Source organism: Colias philodice, chromosome 23 (genome assembly GCF_061535455.1).
Source record: "Colias philodice isolate Cphi_HAF_F1 chromosome 23, ilColPhil1 Martin Lab GWU primary, whole genome shotgun sequence".
Taxonomy (NCBI): domain Eukaryota; kingdom Metazoa; phylum Arthropoda; class Insecta; order Lepidoptera; family Pieridae; genus Colias; species Colias philodice.
The window spans coordinates 7,239,878-7,256,718 of NC_143108.1; positions in this window are offsets into that span (position 1 = coordinate 7,239,878).

The window sequence follows — 16,841 nt, forward strand, 5'->3', positions numbered from 1 at the left end:
CAGACAGACAGGAAGTCCTAAACTTAACACTAATCACTTCGGCTTTGAGGGACAGCCCATTCCTGTGTATATTTCGGATTTCCTAACCCAATTAGACAAACGTTTGTTCTATCACTCGAGGGAATTCGCTAAATCAGAAGGTTATGCTTTTTGCTGGATGACCAATGGCCGGATTTACCTACGCAAAAAAGAAGGTGCTCCACATATTTATATTAAAAATGAAGAACAACTCAACCAACTTAAAAATAAGATGTGACTAGTTTTTGTGTACCTTGTTGCTCGATTGTTATCAATTATTATGATTCCTTTAAATATAAATAAGCTTAGTTTAACTATATTTAAATCCAAATTCCAATACATTAATTATTACTATACTCTTTACAGAAACACATTCATAAACACACTTACAATAAATCTATGCATCTGTAACAAATACAATCTATATTACAACTATAATTCATCAAAACACATTTTATTGCGCCTATGCGTAAAACCCGAGCAAATGTTTTTCAAGTGGTGTATTCACTGTACTGTACGCCAGGCGTATAGTTTTTGTTTGTATACCGGGAGGCTATCATATATTATCAATCTCAAGTATAATAATACCGTTTCTAGTATAGATTTTGTCTCGCTTCTTCATATCCGCACTTCATCATCTAAATTAAATAATAATATGCAGTCTTCGCGACTCGTTTTTCACCGAAATGCTTCTGACAATAATATCTTGAATGCATGCTATTCTTTGTGGGCAAATGACTTAGTGACATTTCTAAATAAAATTAAACATTCAACATCCTAATAAATGATATAGCGTCCGACATTGAAAATTGTACTAAAATAACATGTGTTAATATTGATACTTACTCGGAATGTCGATATGTACTTGGTTTGCATTCGAGACGCGGTTTCTGTATTTTTACTACGAACATAAGAAGCATAAATTGTAATTTTGACAATCTTGTAGCTTGCATTAGTGCAATGGACTTACAATTGGATGTTATAGTGCTTACCGAATGCTGGACAAACGCAGAGAGCTCTCCACCGTTATTAGCGCATTATAACATGTTTTATTCTAGGAATAGCCTCAACCAAAATGACGGCATTGTGGCATATGTAAGAAGTGAATGGAATAGTACTTGTCATGAACCGGTCATGGCAGAAGGTAACTGCTTAGTGCTCACCGTGAATAATAATTATAGTATAATTTGCTCTTATAGACCCCCTAGCTTCACTAATCCTTATCCCTATCTACAGTCACTAGATCTAATATTACAGCAAATCAACACTAAAGATATTGTATTCACCGGTGATATTAACTTAGATACAATAAATGATAATATAAGTAACCATACCAATGAATATTTAAATCTTATGGCAATGCATGGTCTCCTTCCAGGTATCAACAAACCAACACGGAATAATGCTTGCCTTGACCATTTCATGATCAAATCTGCAAAACCCTGCCATACTGCTACATTGCCAGAACTTACCGACCATAAACCTATTATTCTTTTCATCGATGAACCGTCACAAACAAAAACACAACCTAAAAAGACTTGTAAAATAGACATGCAAAAACTAGACGTATTACTTGAAAAAAGACCTTGGTTGAATTTTAAATTTTATGACTTAACGGATACTAACATTGCAACAAAAATACTTCTAACCTGTATAAATGACGCTATTCGAGAGAGCACTAAAGATAATAAGATCCCAAAAAATAAGCAAATATTAAAGCCCTGGATTACACCAGGGATCCTGAGGTCAATAAGAAAAAGAGACGTATTGCACAAGAAGATAAAGAAAAACCCAAATGACACCGAAATGCGTGGCAAATACTTACGCTATAGAAACATCTGCGGTAAAATTCTTAAAACACAAAAACACTTATATTATAAAACTCAATTAATCTCAAATAAAGGTAATATAAAAAAGACTTGGAATACAATCAAAGAAATCTGTAATATTCACAAACGCAAAGATAGTACACATAATTTACTCTCACTAAAACCCTCTCCAATTGAGTCACTTGATACAACTAACACGTTTTTTGCACATGTAGGGCAGAATCTAGCGAATAAGATTATCAATACTATTAATTGCTCCGAATATGAGCTCACAAGAAAGGCGGGTTGTAGCAATGGGCCTCTGCACTCCATGGCTTTCACTCCAACGGACGTCTATGAAGTAATCGCTATAGTCAACTCTCTGAAACCCAATAGCGCTCCTGGATGGGATGGCATAACAACAAATATCCTTAAAAGTTTTTCACACATCTTAGTCGAACCTATAGTCTTTTTGTGCAATCTCAGCCTTAGTACTGGCGTCTTCCCGAATCTGCTAAAAAAATCAGTTATAGTTCCTATCTTCAAGTCTGGTAACAGTTGTGAACCATCCAACTACCGTCCTATCTCTCTGCTTCCATGTATCTCCAAGATTCTGGAAAAGATCGTTTCAAAGAGGCTAGTTAACTTCCTCGATAAGCATTCCATTATCTCAAAATTTCAGTTTGGTTTCCGTTCGGGTGTCTCTACAGAGGACGCGACACTAAGACTCACTCAACTTATCACCACCTATTTGGATCGAGGTGAGAAATGCCTTGGTGTATTTCTTGATCTCCAGAAAGCATTTGACACGGTGTCTTCCAGCATTCTCATTACAAAATTACAAAATATCGGCGTAAGAGGAGTAACTTTAAATTGGTTCCAGAGCTATCTGACTAATAGATCCCAGTGTGTAAAGGTTGATGATATATTAAGCGGTGAGGTGTTAAACTCAGGTTATGGCATTCCGCAAGGAAGTACTATTGCTCCAATTTTATTTCTTATTTACATAAACCCACTTTGCAATCTGTCTATTCCGCAAGCAGATATTACGATGTTCGCAGACGACACGGTGTTGCTATTCCACCACAAGACATGGCCCGAAGTCAAAAAATCGACCGAAGCTGGTCTAACCGCTGTATCAAAATGGCTAGAGGACAACCTTTTATCCCTAAACACTAAAAAATCGAATCTGATATGTTTTGCCAAAACCAAAATTACACTACCAAAAAGTGACTTCAATATTAGAATTCATACATACCCATGCAATAGACAGAGTCTGGAGAGTAACAGTTGTAATTGCCAAAGCCTAACACGTGTTGAACAATGCAAATATTTGGGTATACAAATTGATCACCATCTAAGGTGGTTACCTCATGCTAACTATCTAGCTACGAAAGTTCGTCGTTTAGTACATATTTTTAAAAACCTTAACTCAGTAGCTAACAAGGACATCCTTATACTAACATATAAAGCCTTATGTGAAAGCGTTCTTCGTTACTGTATTTGCACGTGGGGAGGTATGGCGAAATCACACCTCCTTCCAGTCGAAAGAGCACAAAGATGCTTAATTAAAGTCGCGCTTAAACTGCCATTTAGACACCCTTCGGTTGAAATATATAAAGAAGGACTCTCTGAGCTTAGTGTTCGTAAGTTGTATATTTTGTGTCTGTTACAAAAATATCACATAGGAACTGTTCCCACCTTACAGAAAGGCAATACACGTTATGAGAGATGCCCTGTTCCCTTTTTTAAAAGTAAATTTGCAATAAGGTCGTTCGAGGGACTTGCCCCTCGATTTTACAATATGTTAAGTGAAAAACATAAAGTCAAAGCTCTCAATAGGAATATATTCAAAAAAACGGTTTTAACCTGGCTTAAAAATTATGACTATGACAGTCTTGAAAATATATTACGTATTTAGATCATTATTATAAATACTCACGCACACACACACACACAAACACACACTTACACTCACACACACACACACACACGTACACACACACACACACACACATTCACGCACAACCGAACTCATATTCATACACCCATCAATACACACACTGTTTAATTTGGACTTTGGATTAGCTTTTTCTTAACTTCTTAAATTTATGTTTTAATTCATGCAAACTTGGGATCAATATTAGGGAAGGAACAGGTCCCCTTAATACAGGTTATACCTAGTAAGGGGGCCTGAACCCCAATCCAATATGTCAAACTTATGTATGAATTCAAATAAAGATTTTATTTATTTATTTATTTATTTATTTATTGAAGGGTTTAATTCCTAAACGTTTTGAGTGTTATAGCAACAACAATGATAGAGCTGTCAACGCGTTGCTATCTTTTTTTCATTCTGTAATTAAATATGCTGTTTTTTTAAATTAAAGTGCTGTAGGGGTATTTTGTTTAGGATAAGTGATTTCTAGGTCAGATGTTAATGATAGGATAGTAGGATAAATTGTTATGTTCTTGTATATAAATGTCGTAATTAAAAGGGCAAAAACATTTTAAGGATGTTATAATATGATATCGTATAAGCTCTTCAGCTATTATATAGGAAACAGACCTTCTGAAAATTATGTTATAATATAACAAACTATCCAATTTTTTAAACCTGCCAGTGTACCTTATAAGATTCTTCTCCTTCCCCTTTGACTTTGAGTAAATGTTCTTCCCTAATTTTGGAAATTATATCCAGCCTTCTATGTTAACTTTTTTTAATTCTACTAGTGACATTACCAATTGACAGATGTCAAACCGAACGGATTCGGGCCTTAGCCTAACTTCTAATAAAAAAAAACACGCTCCCATACTACTTCTGAGTTCTGCTGCTTTATCTTTGAAATGGAGCGATTACGCGCGCAATTTGTAATTTCTTTACCGTCCTTTGTTCGGTGATTTACGAGTCTCCCATTACTTTATTGATTGCGAACTAAACGCGACTCGGGCTGTAATAACTTGTTGGTTGTGTTTGCGAATGTTTATTAAACTTGTAAGATTCAGTCGGGATAAACAATTTCCGGGAGATTTATGTGTTCGGATATTGACCCCGGCGCGACGCATTTCTTTTTTGAATAAATTCTTTTCTCTTGGAAAAGGATTAATTTTATGATTCTTCTTCAATTGTAGTAATTTTGTCTACAGCAAACCAGACATTGATATGTATTAAGTAAATAGGACTATACATAAAGGTTGGATATTCAATTGATAGGTAATTATTTAGGTATATACCTAGGTAGGTAACTTGATGAGCTTTCAAGATGGTCGCACAAAACACGTTAATTAGACACATACATGGCCCTTATTCATTTTAATCAAACTATATTTCTTGAAAAAGCTTTGTGAAATTACTTAATTTTTTCACACATTATCTATACGATCTATATTTTTAAGAAAGTCTGTATTGTGAATATTAGTGATATATCTACACTCGATGTGCAATATTACAATTTTAATGTAGAAAATATCAATATAACGTTAATAACAAACCGTTTCTATTATTCATAGTTCTAAGATTTTCATTTTCAGCTCAATTAAACCCAGAGCCATATTGATTACCGTTTTTTATTACGGTTTATTCATTAACTGTTTCCGATTATCGGTCATGTCGATATTTTAACGATCTATTCAACGAGAACTCGCTTTTTAATTACATACATCTCGATCGACTTTAACTTACTGATTAAGCGACATTATTCCTTTATTGGCGAATCGATACGGAATCGAATAATCGATTTTATTGATTGTGCCGGGATGCGTATCGAATATTTATTATTTCTACGGAAATTTGGGAGGCTTATAAATAAATTTGGAATAAAGTGTCTTAATTTGTGTAATGGTATGTCAATTGGAGTTTTTTCGAGGTGTTATGGCCTGGTTGTGTCTGTGTGGAAGGCTTAATGTGAAATTAAAAAGGTTTTTGTTGCGCTGTGACTCGCATTACAAATTATTGAGAGAGTAGAGTTATTTTTTAAATTGCCAAAAGTTTCGATGACTTGAATATTTCATTTTAAAATCAAGTTTTGATGGGTCGTAAATGATCTGACAAATTTTACATTAATCATAGTAAATCATTATAATAGCTGTATATAAGTAATAAAACAGTGATTAAATTAAAATTAATAGGTTCGCAGCACCGTTATAGATTTATATATCAATAAATAAATTTATTGTTATACTTCGCTCAAAATATCGTAGTATTAAGTGAGTTCCTTTAGTCTTTATGTAATCTAGAACTTTCCATGGATACATATTACCTGTAGCGACGCTATTCCTACATAGCAATAATCTTCTACTTGTTTTTTATTATCTACAATTAAGTGTAAAATTTCAAAAGAAAATAATTGTTTTGAGGAATGTTGACGATTCAATTGTTATAATAGGTATAGTAGGTAGGTACGTATCTCTGAACGTATAATATTAAGCTTTTTTATGAATAAGCTTTTACGAATTAACTGAGAATTTAAAAAAGCTCTTCGAAATTAAAGGTCTCGTGAAAAAGATGAGAATTTTATTAGTATGGGCAGAGATAGGTATTTATTCTATACAATATCTCTATAGCTATACTTAGCTATATTCATAAATGTAGGAGGGAGTCGTTCTGGGGTTGGACCAATCACAGGAGGGTTGTTACAACCCCTGTCTTTCTGTGTCTTATTAAAAGACAGGAAAATCACAATTATGTTATATTAATAGTAAATAATAAACATGGATACTAGTAATTTTTAGTTTTGCAATGTATAAATGGTCAAATTTAAATGTTTGCAACGATATTGTTTTAAAGTTTAACAGCCAGTAGTTATAACCAAGAGACGCCACGGGTATAACATTGATAAATATGTAATGACTTTAAAATCACAGTATGTTTGATAACCAGAATTTCCAACGAGTTTATGTACGTCGACATAGTTGTAATGTAAATAAATATTTATTTCGGTGTACTTAACAATAATTGGGGATGATTGAACTGTATTAACATAGAATGACATTGACACATGTCAAATGATGAATGAAACCACAGATAACATATTGCAACGATCCATTTATAATCTGTGCTATTTTACAACACAAATACAATTGTATTTTTAATTTCAAATACGATTCCGTTCAACCGTCGCCAATGTTTAATATAAATAATAAAATTGTTCCTTATCGGTTACATGCCATAGTATTTGTAAATATATTTTCTATTATACGTGTACATTTAGATGTAAATATGTGTGTTAGTATGTGTATGTGAGTACATGCTTCCCAGTTCCCCGGTTTCAGTTCAAGCCAATTGTAGTTATTTAATGAACGAGTGATATAAAATATATGTTTTTACTCATTTATTTTGGTGTTTTCTTTCCTATCCAAAGTTTAAGTAATAAATTACATACTTACTTACAAGAAATAAAACAAAGTACCTAGGTGGTAAAGAATATTTTTTTATTAAACAATAAATTACAATAATTTTACGACTCATTATAATAATAAAAAAATTATATTTACATGAAGAAATTATAGAGCTTACAACGGATTTAATTCGCGATTAATTGATGAGAACATAATTTTAGGGTAAGTCCGGGGTAGTTGGCCATAGTTTTTTCTAAGCTCTATCAGAAATGAAATACTCTTGTTTTTGTGATTCTTTTTATTTATTCATAAACTTTAAAGATTCAACTATGTTATTCTAAACATAAAAGTAATAATTTCTAATCTGATCACCTTATTAATTTAAGTTTTTTAAAAATCACAATTGGCCATCTCTCCCGAGGTGTCCGGGTGTGATGGCCATGGCACTAGAGTTAAGATGGCCATAACTCAATTATAGGCTTTCGATTACTTTTTAGTCCCATTTTGTAGTTTTAAGTGATCGTTTTAACAAGCACGTGTCCCGGACGACTGTTTAGCTGTAATCCAGATTCATCCATATTAAAGAGGCAGTTAGGAGATAATATTTCACTGTCTTGGATATATAGATTGCATTCAAGTAGATAGTTGAAATTATGCATTTACTTCTTATTTAACTGTTTGGCTAATTCGTAAGCTATTTATCTAACGTCATCCATCGTTAAAGCAAGGCCTTTAGCTTGCATTGTTTTGATAGAAGTAACAAATTTATTTTCGTTTTCTTATCCAAATGAAGTAGGTCCCATTGGTCCTTTCTTGACATTATTTTTGAAGTGAAACTTCTTAAAGCACGTTGAGAGTAAAATTTCAAGGTCGCATCACGATAATACCGTCATGTAATAGAGTAAGGCGATGATTTTGGTATCTTTGAATCTTGCCAAAGAAGTTTCACTTGTGACACGTGTGCTCGGCTCACACGCTCTTTTTATTTTTAAACTTCATTCTAATGTTTTTCTAGGTATTTGGTACTGGAGCCCTGCCGCGCGTGCGGATAAGCTTCATAAGAGCATTAATAGCTTTTAACGATTCTTCCGACCTCTCACAACCACTACCTTTCTCTTGTATTTACTAGGCATCTAAAACAAATATAAAAATAAATCAATTATTTGTTTAAAACATAATTTATATATCATGTCACTATGGCCATCATATACCGACTAGAATTGGCCATCTGTCCTTATATTCCGGAAGAGATGGCCACATCAAAAACTAAAACAAGTAATGACATGAAACAAATAATTTTGAGGTTAAAACGTAACACTGTTCGTATACTTTACAACAAATACAAATATCACCATTATTTTAAGAAACTAACACCACAGTTGTGAAAAACAGTTGACATATAAAAAATATTCATGCTATTCGAATAAAAAAACAAAGGATTTACTTACTTTTTCTTTGTTTTTCGCTTAATTTTTTTGTGTACGTTTGCCCTCACACACTACGCGCAGCGAACTATGCGTTAAATAGTGACATCTTGTGAATGAATCCCTGAAATATTTCGATAGGCCATCTCTCCTTTATGGCCATCTACCCCGGAATTACCCTATATGTAAACTTAATTATTGTACATATATTATAATTTACATTTCAAATAATACTAATACATTGCTTTTTAAAACCGTTGTTTTCTCTCTTTAATTCTAGAAGAAAAAGTTCAGTCAAGTTCAAATGATTTTTTTAGAATTAGATAAATTTTTTGTTACCATGCTCTTATTACTATGAAGAAAAATAACAAAAAAAAAAAGAACTATAAAGTTATGGTATATTCTAAAATACAATAAATTTTAAACATGGAGATGTGATTTAGGCAGTAATGGAATCATTTTTTACGAACCGTCCGTCTGTCTGTCTTGATTCACTGAAACAATTTGATTCGTTAAGTTAACATGGTTTTGGAATAATGTTTATGCCTTTTGGTGCTGCATTAAAATTTTCTAGATTAATTAGTAAGATTGAATTATCATTTTAATATTTCATTCAATAAAATAGGAATTTGGAACACTGATAGTGAAGGTCCTCTTTATAGCAACAGAAAAGTTTCAATGTTAGTTATCTACTTATATAAGACACTTTCATCACAATGAAAGTAGTTTCTAGGAAGAAGGAGCGAAAATTAACTCTATCGTTACTAAATTTTCCAACATGCTTAAGCAGAAGTGCCTTAATTAAACAGTATCGAGTATCGAGAGCTTTTGTTGTCTTTTTAAAATGTACCGTAAAGTATACAAAGTAGACCGTACATTCGCTGTTAGTATATTTTTCTATTCAATTTGCCGTTACCGTACTTTTTCATCATGTCCTTACTTCTAAATTACAAAACTCTGATTAATATATCTTTATTCTTTATCATTCAGGTTACGAATAAACACTGAGAGCTTTAAAATCTTAGTTACATCAGAACCGGTTATTTGGTTACTATAATTATTTGTTCACTTAAAAATGTAGCTACTGGGTATAGCCTTAACCTTTTGGTAACAATCACTAAGTATTAGAATGTTCGAACTATTTATGTGATACATGACTGTGGTTTCTCATGGTCCTATGGAAAATTAATGTAGTTTGTTCATAGCTTTATAGTTTAGTATAGTAGCATAAATGATTTATTTTGATAAATATTTAAGCAAACAATTAAGTTACATCTCATAGAACCAGATGTAATATGTGTGTTTAATTATTGTTGCTAATGATATTATTTAAGTAGATGGGCTAAAACACGAAAGCGGCACGTTGAAATGTGGCAAATTAATAAAAAATGACTAGTTTATTTTTCTTTTTCATGTGATAGTACTTATCTGTACATAGTTAAATTATTATGCCATCTAACTTTGACGTCTAATCATCGTGTGTGCGTTTTGAACCGTTTTTGAAGATCAAATGTTTTATTGGTAAGTGGTAACCTATCATATACACCTGTTTACTTAAAATATTATTGCTTATTGCGGCTTCAGAATACTTACAAGAACCATAGATAAACGAGATATAAAATATAAAAGTGCAGTAACAGAAGCCATGAAACGTGAGTTGCATTTAAAAGCTCTTTGAGCAAGTCATGATCGTCATAAGTTAGAGGTATACTTGAAGTCTTCCATATAAATTAATATGTATTATTATGAATGCGAAATTAACTGACGTCATCTCGCTTGGACTTTTCAATGAACTGGGATACCTAATTATTGATATAGGTATATTTAGTGAAGCTTAACTGTAGAGATCGACATAAGTTGATGAGAAATAGGGGATGAAATTTATATGAGAAATATTTCTTGCCATAGTAGGCAATAGTGTTAACCTAAGGTGTTAACATACACAAGCAAAGCCGTGTGGAATGCACATTACATAATACATCTTTTTACTTTTTATATACCTAATTTATATCTTGCTAGTCTATACTTTACACTTTTTAATACTTCCTTTGCAACTCCAGCGCCCGGTCCTCATTCAACCTAAAAGTCACAGTTAAAAATATCATCACCAAGTGAGCAAGGCAATAAAACCAAACGGTTACTTAGTAACCAATAAATGGACCACACATTAAGCTGTGACGTCACACGGTGACACCACCAAACTCCCCCTGCATACAGATGCAAACGCGAAGCGCATAGACAATGTCATTTTATACGAGTCACCATAGATAATAAATTGATGTGCATAGAGAATGTGATAGAGTATAGATTATTTAACTGCTATGTTAGTTGTACCACGTTGTACTGGTTGAATTTGTTAATGAACGATAAAAAGAAGGAACTCTACCAAACGAATGCAGTTTCAGCCAGGTACACATTCTACATAAGTACATAGGTATAGATAGATAGACCTAGTACACACGTATAGATATTTCATTTAGGATTTAGTTACAGTTTAACTAAGGAAATAAGTAAATTACATTCATTTATGTCGAATTAATAAGTGTTGATGTAAGAACCAAAATGAGATACAAAAGAAATGAAAATCTATACTAAAATGTATATTCTATTGAAGAAATAGAGCCTAAATCTATGCATTTTATACCGATGACGCTAATAATTCTGCTAATATTATAATCAAAAACAGATGATTTACAGATCCTATGTACGAAAATTTGTAGGTATTTACTTACCTATAGTATCTATACATGCGGGTATACTATAGGTAAGTACCTACCTACAAAATTTACGCGAAGTAAATTTCAGTAGATATCACATGAGAGACCGGGGGCTCTATCTATTCATTTTTATAAGTGCAAACGTGAACCTGGGTGGATAAGTAGTTAAATATATCTCTACAAGGTTTTTCAAGACAATGTAATGCTTATAATACGTATGAAATGCACGTAAAAGACATATTTTATTATATTCGTCGCTCATAAAACTAGTGACCTCTACATTTATACGAAGCGACTACAGCAAAACCTTTTGTAGAGTAATCGAAATTACATTTGAATTAAAACTATTTAAAATAATTTATTTGCAATGCTGAAAATGTAAATTATACTTCACTACTACTAAATTGGATAATTAATTAAGAACTATAAAATAAATTTAATAGCTTTTTATTTGAATCTATATAGATATATACCTATTATATTTTCACACCTAAAGCTTTGAGGTAATTTTATTAATTTGAAAAAATTTAAATACACAATTAGTTAGATCTTAATAATTTTGATTGAATTTTAGTTTGCAAGAATTTAGTCAGATAGACATAGAGTCAATATTATCATCATTTACAAGATTTGTTTAAGTTTATGTTATCGTATTATAATTTAATAAAAAAAATTACTGATTTTTATAAAAATATGGAGTGAAAATGGGTTGAAAATCTAGTAGGTATGTAACTATAAGTTATAAGGTATAAGTAAGTTTATAGTGCAATCCCAGGCGCATCTTTCACATTTGTCTGATAATAATTAATCAGTTGATATATATTTATGCGTATATATAGGATTTTCATGCAAAATCAAGTATAACTTTTGTCGTACTATAAAATAACTAAGTAACTATGTATTGTAAAATTATATTTTGTTATAGGTAATTTAATTTTATTATCTCGTTGCTTGTGCAGTTATATTATCCTTAATAATAGGTATTACTTAACAGGATCTTTACCATTCCTAATCTCTAGTGAATCGCTTATTCTCCATTAATGAAAAATAAATTAACTGTCAAATTACTTAATCTATTTCAATTATCGGGCAAAGCGCCGCGCCAAACGAAGCGAGGAAAGTCAAAAGGATTCGTAGCAGGTAAGCAGTTCGATTCCCAGACGCGTTAAACCAATTTTCCACGAAGCAACGCGGGTGGCAACTTTTTAACGACATTAAAGATTTTGCAAACAAACAGATTTTTTGATCCCTTTTTTTATGTACTAACTTCACCCATTTTTATCTCTAAATCTATGGTCGTAAGTTATATTTTATCTGTGAACGAGTTCTAATCTGTTATACGTCAGTGGTTTTTGGCGGGATTGTTGTAATCTTTTTTGACATTTTTTTTTTATTGAAAAGGCGTAAGGCTTAAGCGTATCTATGGCATTTTAATTATTCATCTCTTTAGGATAAATACGCGGTTCTTTTGAATTTTAATTCTTTAATGTGCTTTTAAAATGTGAAAAGGAACGTTTTATTAACTTTAGAAATTAGATTATTTTCACATCAGCTGTTATAACTTTAAATAGAAGTTAAATAGAGATTAAGAATCAAGAAGAATCGCTTATGCACAAGAAATATTGTTATCTAGTTACTTTTAAAGTTTGGTTTTTGCCTAATTAACTATTTAATGAGAATTCATGTCACCAGTCTCTCAGTTAACTATTTTAAGAATTTCATAGTAAATTTTAACAAATCACTATTCACTACAAACTTACAAATTACCTAATAAATCTATCTATAACCTACAAATTATAAAATTAAAAAAAACCTATCGACATTACATTCAAAATGGCGTCCCTAATCACGATTGACAGCTCCATCTAGATAAGCCTAATCAAATTATAGACGATAAATAGACTGTTCTATACGGGCAATCGAAAAGTTTCGTTCTAAATTTATAAATTTGACAGTTCATGCCTGCGCGCCTTTATTATCTGTACGTAAGGTTTAAGGTTATTTCAAATGATAAGTTTGTTTAAGAAAGTTTATCGATAAATCTCAGCCTGCGGACATTTGTTTGCGCGTTGTAGGCAGTTACATTGAGTTAAATTAGTTTTGATTATCTCTTGAATTTATCGTTCATTTACATTCTCATATTGTGATGTGCCAAATAGGGACAATTATGCTACTAATATCTTAATGTGACATCTTAGTTGACAAAATAACGGAGTTATGGGTCAGATTTTAGATAGGTGCATCGTAATGAAGAAAATATGAAGATTATTTTTTTAATTAACGAAATATTCACTTTATTATCTGTTGAACGGTCCATTATATCTTTAATTAATTTTACTACTGTTGCAAGAAACTTGACAAATTACAAAGTACGTACATCTTAATGCAAAGATTTGTTACAAAGATAATTAATTATCAACTAAAGTATGTTTACCTACTTATAAATGAAACGCTTCCATATAATTAATCTATCTTATACAACGACAAATTGTACGCTTCTTATGATGTGTCCACGGCTTTATCTTACATCATTTTCCAGTGTCCACTAACCCTTAATTAATATTAATGCTCAATCAAATTTGACACCTGTCAAAAGTGTCAACAAAAAGGCGGCAACGCAAACGAACTCTTGCTCGAAAAAAATGATATTAAAATATACTTTAATGTGTTTATTTTAAGGCTTATTATTAGTTTTAATATGTTATACTATTTATGCTTGTTACCTTGTGATGTTTACCGAAACAGATTATTTAATGTTTAAATGATTACGTCCGTGTTATCGATGTCTAAAAATGTGAACTGTAAATATCTTAAATTTAAATAATTATAGCATTTTATTATTTATTGAGTAAGATGTTGAGATGACGTCCTTAAAATTTGAATACTTATTCGGCTTCTTTGTTTAGATTTCATACTTAGGTAATTTTATTAATTACTAGATTTTCGCCCGCAGCTTCGCGTGCGTAGTTCAAAGTAAAATCTCTTCATAGTCGATTATCAACTGGGAATGATAAATTATATCACCGCGGTAAATAGTCAATGTCACTCTCTAGCATTCTAAAGTGTCCCACGTCTATGTCCAGACACAGATATCACATGATCATTTCACTCCTATGCTATATAAAAAAACACAAACACTTTCGCATTCATTGTATTAACTAGAGAGGATTTGATCGAGAATCAATTGGTGATAGAGCCTTTTTTACAATAGAGCAATAGAATATAGTCGTATTTTAAAAAACTATGTGGTGATATACTTACCTACTTGGACCTTTTTATGTTAGAGTTGGTAACTGAGCTGGTGTTCGCCTGATGGTAAGTGACCACAAAACTTTGAAGTGGTAGAGCTTCTGCAAATGTGTTACACATAATCTATAGAGGGATAAAAGGGCTGATAGACGTGCGAGTAAGTACGCGAACTTGTGGCTCGACGATCTTTTTCACTCGTGTATTTCACCCCAAGTACGCGTACTTAAAAACCGCGATTTTAAAGTTCGTACGTCTATCACCTGCTTAAAGGGATTAGGAAAGGATTGACGAATGATATAATTGATCTGGGTTAGGAAAAAACAAACGACCCTCCCTTTCCATGTATCTGTGCCATTCTTTTATTTGGATAAGGATTAAGATATTTATTTACAACTAGCTGTGCTCCGCGGTTTTACCCGCAGTGCTCTGCTCCTGTTGGTCTCAGCGAGATGATATGCCTTTCTAGATAAATGGGCTATCTAACACCGAAAGAATTTTTCAAATCGGACCTGTAGTTCCCGAGATTGGCGCGTTCAAACAAACAAACGCTTCAGCTTTATAATAGACTAGCTTCCGCCCACGACTTTCTACGTGCATCCCCGTTTTTCCCCGTTCCCGCAAGAATTTCGGGAAATCCTTTCTTAGTGGATGCCTACATCCTAACATCTACCTGCATGCCAAATTTCAGCCCGATACGTCCAGTGGTTTGGGCTGTGCGTTGATAGATCACTATATCAGTCACCTTTGAGTTTTATATATATGTATATAGATTTTATGAAATTAAACTTGTCCGTGTCTAACATCATCAACATCATCAAGTAAAAATTAATTTAAAACACGAAACAAAAGAAAACTATTACTATAATAGCACAAAGTTCAAAAAGTTTAACCGCAAGTCTGCATCTGTCAAATTACCAACCCCAAAATAATGAGGGGGTTGAAATGAATTCCAATTATCTAATAAATTAACCTTTAATTTTGAATTAAACAGAATTATTTTGTAGGATGGATGGATACATAATTATATTTATATAATAGGGCGGGTCTTATCAAGATAGATGCGTGTTTCCATTATCGAAATCGTTTTCAAAATGGCTGAAAATTGGCGGGAATATTTTTATTTAATAGTTTGTGGAATATCATTAATATTGATTTGAATTTGTTAATGACATAAATAAACAATGGTAGGTTTTAACTATTTAAAATGTTACCTTATTGTTATTTACATTTTAATTGACTGTCAGAAAATTCTGAATGTTGAATATGCATTAGAACGATATACTTAAGTGATATTTTTACAAAACAGTTTCATCTTGTAATTGGAATACATAAAAAAAACAAAACACAACCTAATAAACGAAGTTAATAATTTCTGATACGAAAGATCAAACATTCAATCTAATCAAATCAAACTAATTCAAAATATTCTTAAAAAATATTTTTCAAACTTATCGTATACAATGGAACCAAACCGCATCCACTTCAGCCCATCCGTTGATGGGCTAAGTGGGTGTTTAAATGATCATTTCGGGTCTAATACCCGCCCTTCACTATCCATTCGTCATAACTACCGTTTTTAAACGATTTTCAAATGGTCAATTTTGTAAACTGTTACCTTGTTATGGATGATTGAGATTATATTTATCTGCTTTGTGTTATTAAATAGCTCTGTTGGTTATGATAAAACTTTAGAGTCTAGTGGAATGAATTAGTTATCGTTATGTAATGAATTATCTAAATTGGTCCCGTAGAATACCTAAAGGTTTTAGAAAGATAGATCAATAGAGTAAAAGTTATAGACAACTAGAGGTCCGCCCCGGCTTCGCCCGTGGTACATATTTCGCAATAAAAGGTAGCCTATGTCCTTTCTCGGGTATCAAAATATCTTCATACCAAATTTCATGCAAATTGGTTCAGTAGTTTAGGCGTGATTGAGTAACAGACAGACAGACAGAGTTACTTTCGCATTTATAATATTAGTATGGATTTGAGATAAGTAGGTTTATATTTTCGGTGGTAGTTTAAAAACCATGACTAATCATAATGCTGAAAAGTTTAGATTATAAAAAAGTTTTTGAGCAAGTAAAATAATGTTTACATGTTTAACTTAGAAAACATCTTGAAAGCTTAAAGCTCTTCGTGTTACAAAATTGCTAATAAAGTTTAATTAGATATATTGTGTGTTTCGTACAATTATTTCATTATTTCTATAGTATACCTAGAGTAAGAATGAAAATTATGAATAACTATATTTTTAAATCTTTTACTCTGGATTCAATTACGACAAC